Source organism: Microtus oregoni, unplaced genomic scaffold, assembly GCF_018167655.1.
Source record: "Microtus oregoni isolate MIOR12 unplaced genomic scaffold, Mior012 000054F_ref0000373, whole genome shotgun sequence".
In the NCBI taxonomy this organism is placed as follows: Eukaryota; Metazoa; Chordata; class Mammalia; order Rodentia; family Cricetidae; genus Microtus; species Microtus oregoni.
The window spans coordinates 3,714,841-3,720,920 of NW_024543830.1; the positions used below are offsets into that span (position 1 = coordinate 3,714,841).

Consider the following 6,080-nt stretch of genomic DNA (forward strand, 5'->3'; position numbering starts at 1 on the left):
AAGGAGATCAAGGGGATTCGAATTGGAAAGGAAAAAGTCAAACTTTCATTATTTGCAGATGATATGATAGTGTACATAAGTGACCCCAAAAACTCTACCAGAAAACTGCTACAGCTCATAAATGCCTTCAGTGATGTGACAGGATACAAGATCAACTAAAAAAAAAAAAAAAAACCCAGTAGCCCTCCTATACACAAAGGATAAAGAAGCAGAGATGGAAATCAGAGAAACATCACCTTTCACAATAGCCACAAATAGCATGAAGTATCTTTGGGTAACACTAACCAAAGAAATGAAAGATCTATTTGACAGGAACTTGAAGTCTTTGAAGAAAGAAATTGAAGAGGACACAAGAAAATGGAAAGATCTCCTATGCTCCTGGATAGGTAGGATCAAATAGTAAAAAAATGGCAATTCTACTAAAAGCAATCTATAGATTCAATGCAATCCCCATCACAATGCCAACAAAATTCTTCACAGACCTTGAGGTAACAATAATCAACTTTCTGTGGAAAAACAAAAAACCCAGGATAGCCAAAACAATTTTACAGAGTAAAGGAACTTCCAGAGGCATTACCATCCCTGACATCAAACTCTATTACAGAGCTACACTAATGAAAACAGCTTGGTATTGGCATAAAAAACAGAGACATTGACCAATGAAATCGATTCACAGACCCAGATATTTAATCCACAAACCCATGAACACCTGATTTTTGACAAAGAAGCTAAAATTATACAATGGAAGAAAGAAAGCATCTTTAACTAGTGGTGCTGGCATAACTGGATTTCAATTTGTAGAATAATGAAAATAGATCCATACCTATCCCCATGCACAAAACTCAAGTAAGTCCAAATGGATTAAAGACCTAAATATAAATCTGACCACAATGAACCTGATAGAAGAGAAAATGAGAAGTAGCCTGCAATATATGGGCACAGGACACCACTTCCTACATATAACCCCAGTAGCAGAGTCAATAATAGCAACAATGAATAAATGGGAGCTCCTAACACTGAGAAGCTTCTATAAAGCAAAGAACACTGTCATTAAGACAAAAGGGCAACCTATGGAATGGGAGAAGATCTTCACCAACCCCACATCAGACAAAAGTCTGATCGCCAAAATATATAAAGAACTCAAGAAACTAGACATTACAATTCTAAATAACCCAATTACTGAACTGAACGGAGAATTCTCAACAGAAGAATTTCAAATGGCCAAAAGATTCTTAAGGACATGTTCAACTTCCTTAGCTATCAGGGAAATGCAAATCAAAACAACTTACACCTGTCAGAATGGCTAAAATAAAAAACACCAATCATAGCCTATGATGGAGAGGATGTGGGGTAAGGGGAACACTCCTCCATTGCTGGTGGGAATGCAAACTTGTGCAACCACTTTGGAAATCAGTGTGGAAGATTTTCAGAAAGTTGGGAGTCAACATACCTCAGGTTCCAGCAATATCACTCTTGGGAATATACCCAAGAGATGCCCAATCATACTACAAAAGCATTTGTTCAACTATGTTTATAGCAGCATTATTTATAATAACCAGAAGCTGGAAACAACCTAGATGCCCCTCAATGGAATAATGGATTCAGAAAGTGTGGCACATCTACACATTAGATTACTACTCAGAGGTTAAACAAAAATGACATCTTAAATTTTGCATGCAAATGGATGGAAATAGAAAACACTATCCTGAGTGTGAATACCCAGACCCAGTAATATGAATATGGTATGTACTCAATCATTAGCGACATCTAGCTATAAACAAAGGACACAGAGCGTACAGTTCACAATCCTAGAAAAGCTAAGTAATAAGGTGAACCTACAGAAAAGCATATATAGATTTTCCTAGAAATTGGAATCAGAGAAGATGGCCAGACAGAAGTTGGAAGCATGAGGATGGGGGTGGGTGGGAGGAAGGGAAGAGGGAGAATGGGTGATAGAGAAGGGAGAAGGGAGGGCTGTGGAGAGCTTGGAGGAGGGGGAGGGTTGAGATGTAGGAAGGATGGATATGTGAGCAGGGAAAAAGATATCTTAATTGAGGGAGCCATTTTGGGGTTGGCAAGACGCTTCGCTCTGGAGAGGTCCCCAGAAGTCCACTGGGATGACCCCAGCTAGGACCCTGGGCAGTGGAGGAGAGGGTGCCTGAACTGCCCTTGTCCTGTAGGCAGACTGATGACTATCTTAATATCACCATAGACCTTCGTCCAGAGACCGATGGTGATAGATAGAGACAGAGACCCACATCAGAGCACTGGACTGAGCTCTTAATGTCCAGTTGAAGAGTGGAAGGAGGGAGAATATGAGCAAGGAAGTCAGGACCACAAGGGGTTGGCCTTCCCTCTGAGACAGTGTGCTAATTGGAGCTCACCAAATCCAGCTGGACTGGGACTGAACGAGCATGTGAACAAACTGGCCCCTCTGAATGTGGCTGACAAATGGTCAGAATGAGAAACCAATGATAATGGCACTGGGATTTGCCTCTACTGCATGGACTGGCTTTTTGGGATCCTATTCTATTTGGATGCACACCTTCCTAAGCCTGGATGGAGGGAGAAGGGCCTTGGACATCCCACAGGGCAGAGTGCCTTACCCTCTCTTAGAACTGGAGGGGTAGATGAGAAGGGAGTGAAAATTTTGATTGGTATTATTTATAAAGTAATAAAAAAGAAAGTTGTTACTAGGAAATAATGAAAACAAAAAGAAAATAGGTATTGGCTTTCAGAAATTATTCCTTAGGAAATTAGGTACTGTGTTAATGAGAAAACTCTGAAAGACTTGAAATTTGGAATTTTCTGCCTGAAAGCCAGAGTACTTTTTGGCAACTGTCAAAATCTAGGTTGCTACTGCACTCCAGACTTTTTCCCCCTGTGGTTCCTGTATTTAACATGCACCAGACCCTGACTCGGGAACAGCACATCCCTCTCAAAGCATGTTTTAAATTCGGTATTCACTAAATGAATTGATACAGTTGTTAGACAACAATTCTTCTCCTCCTTTTTTTTTTTTTTTTTTTTTTTTTTTGGTTGAGGCTGGCTCACTAGCTGCTGACTTCTCTGACTTCGTGTTGATTGAAGATAGGGGTCTGTCACTACACAGGGAAACCAGCGACAGGGCTGTTAGGCCACGGCGGTGAGCAGCCATCGACTATTTGGAAGTTGGAGATAATTCAAGATGATTTGTCTCTGATCCTGCAACACTCCATCCAGCTCTCTGCATTCAAGAAAGTTCACCAAGCAAAAGGGGCAAAGAGGATGCCTGTGATGTCACCCCTGGGTGCTGCTTGGAGGCGTGGTCTATGAAGATGAGGAGCACGCAGGGACAGTCGCATCAGCACCATTTGAGGAAACAGGCTGCATTTCCAGCGCAGTGTGGAAGGGTGAGCTGGTCCACGGGGAGCATCGAATCGAAGGAATGGGGTGCGCGTCCAATTAGGTCCTGGAGTATGCGTGGCGAAGTGACCGTGTGTTCAGAGTGCAGAGCCGGTTGTGCTGAGTCTGGGCTGCAGGACAGCAAAGCATAGCTACCTGGCAGAGGAGATACCGTGATCACGTAGGTGGTTTTCCCAAGGCGAGGCCCACCCATTGCACTTGGGGTGCGTTGACCCCTGCTATTTCCCCAAATGCGGGAAACTCGACTGCATAATTTCTGTTAGTGGGGGACTGCGTTCGCGCTCTTCCCTGATACCTCTTGTTTTAAAAAAAGGCCTTTTTCTTCCTACAGCTGTTTTTCCTCTTGGTCTTTTTTTATTCTCTTTTATGCTTCTAAATATGTGGTCGAAATTGCCAAGTTAACTTAAGGTCTTAACCTTTGAAGTGACATCTTTAATTTTTGTTAAAATAATTTTTGCATAATTTTTGTTAGTGGGGGACTGTGTTCGTGCTCTACCCTGATCTTTCCTGTTTAAAAAGGCAGACAACTTCTTCCTACTGCTTTGTTTTTCCCTCTCTCTCTTAACTTCTATATCTGTGTTCAGTCTTTCCAGGAAAATTTAAAGCCTCGGCCTCATATAAAATATGTTTAGGAGTTTAGTTCTTGGAGTAATGAGAACATTTCTTAAAGTCTGGAGTTTTTGTCTTAAAGTCCAGGAGCAGGTCCACGGTGCATAGTCTCCAATCCCACCCCAGGCCATCCTCGCCCCTGTCCATCCCTCTACATAGTCTCCAATCCCACCCCAGGCCACCCTCGCCCCTGTAGGTCCCTCTCCACCCCATGTCAAGTTCTTCCATCTCCCTCCTGTCTGGACTCCCTGAGCACTGGCACCTGCCCCTCGCCGCCTTTCTTGCAATCGTCCAGACAAGGCTCCAGCACACACCTGGGGTGACCACCCCTTCGCGTGTCCTTGCTCGGGTCTGCAAAAAACCTGACCCTAAAGCTCACGTGGGCTCCTTCACGGAGTCCTGATGGGCTGGGAAGGCGACTCTGCCAGTGTGGAGTCCAGGGAGGCCTGATCCCAGATACCCTGGGCTTCAAACGTCCTGGAGGTGCCTGCATCCCTATGTTCTAGTTTTTTGGATGAGGCAGGGTACTCTGACCACTATTGAAAGAGAAAAGCAGACATCAACCAACCCAGTCATAAAATCCTTGACCTACAAAATGTCCTGTCTACAAAATATGAAGGACAAAAAGAAGGTGGCACAAATCTTTGGGAATAGCCAACCAGGGTCTGAATTGACTTAAGGCCCACTCTACAAGTAGGAACTCACACCAAACACTTGCTTGAGTAACTAAGAATAGAGTAGATAGATAATCAGAGTCGATATACAGATAGATAGATAGATAGATAGATAGATAGCCCAAAGACCAAGGGTAAAACCTTACTAAATAAATAAATAAATAAATAAATAGATTAGTATTTGGTTTTAACTAAGGTCTCTGGACTATCTGCTACTATTTACCTATATCTTTCCAGACATTGAACTTAAGTCTTCAGTCTTAATGGAAACACCTTTACCATTTTTTATCCAGCACAATATGAAAACATACACACATCACATAGCATATATGTGGGCCTCATGGTAGTTTGGTGCCTGTGCAGATCAGAAAAAGGAGGAGGATCCCCAGCATCTGGAGTTAAATAGGTGTGAGCCTCCATGTAGGTGATGGGAATCGAACCTGGATCCTCTGCAAAAACAGTCAGTGCTCTTAACCAAAACCCTATCTCTTTCGCCGTTTACTGTGAAGGCTCTTTCCCCTCTGTGTAGCCCTGGCTGTCCTGTAACTCACTATGCAGACCAGGCTGGCCTGGAACTTAAAGATCTGCCTGTCTCGGCCTCCTGAGTGCTAGGATGAAAGATGTACATCCCGAGGACTCTGAAGAATATAAATGTTTTTACGGCAGTGAAGGGCAACTCTAAAATAGCTGAAAGTTTATTTGTGTATTTATCACAATTGAAATAATTGTGTGTGGGACAGGGTCTTGCTATGTAGCCCAGGCTAGTATCAATTTCCTGCCCCTGCAGCCATCACATTTTGTGTGCTTGGCTGACCTGACCCCAGTCCTACAATCAGACTCATTTTTTTTTTTTGGTTTTTCGAGACAGGGTTTCTCTGTGGTTTTGGAGCCTGTCCTGGAACTAGCTCTTGTAGACCAGGCTGGTCTCGAACTCACAGAGATCCGCCTGCCTCTGCCTCCCGAGTGCTGGGATTAAAGGCGTGCGCCACCACCGCCCGGCAATCAGACTCATTTTTAAGGATCACCTGGGGTGTATGGTGAAGCAAACATCACAAAGACAGAGTTGGCAATCATGGGGGCTGTGAGAACCCCATTTCTTCTGCAGGGTCTGAACACAGAATGAAAGATAAAGTTTCAAATCATGACACACCAAGACCAAGTTCTTAACACACAAGAGACTTATTTACCCCAAAGGAATAGAGGGCAGGAAGTAAGAACGAGATATAGGAGCTAGGGGATGACGGAGAAGGGACAGGAACAAGGGAAGGGGACAGGGATATTTTTCTGGAGACACAAAAAACTGGTTCTAGATACAGAAGAGACAGACTTGGCATATAGGGAAATGATGATTTATGAAGGTAAAATGGAAACCCCTATCTTAGGATGAGGTCT

General features: G+C 43.4%; 1 non-coding gene across 1 annotated transcript; it reads left to right on the forward strand.

Annotated features, from left to right (window-relative positions):
• Positions 1–3,532: 3,532 nt before the first annotated feature.
• On the forward strand, positions 3,533–3,696 carry LOC121438098. The gene has a single exon (XR_005973045.1). It is a non-coding gene; the product is annotated as a U1 spliceosomal RNA (small nuclear RNA).
• The last annotated feature ends 2,384 nt before the right edge of the window (positions 3,697–6,080 follow it).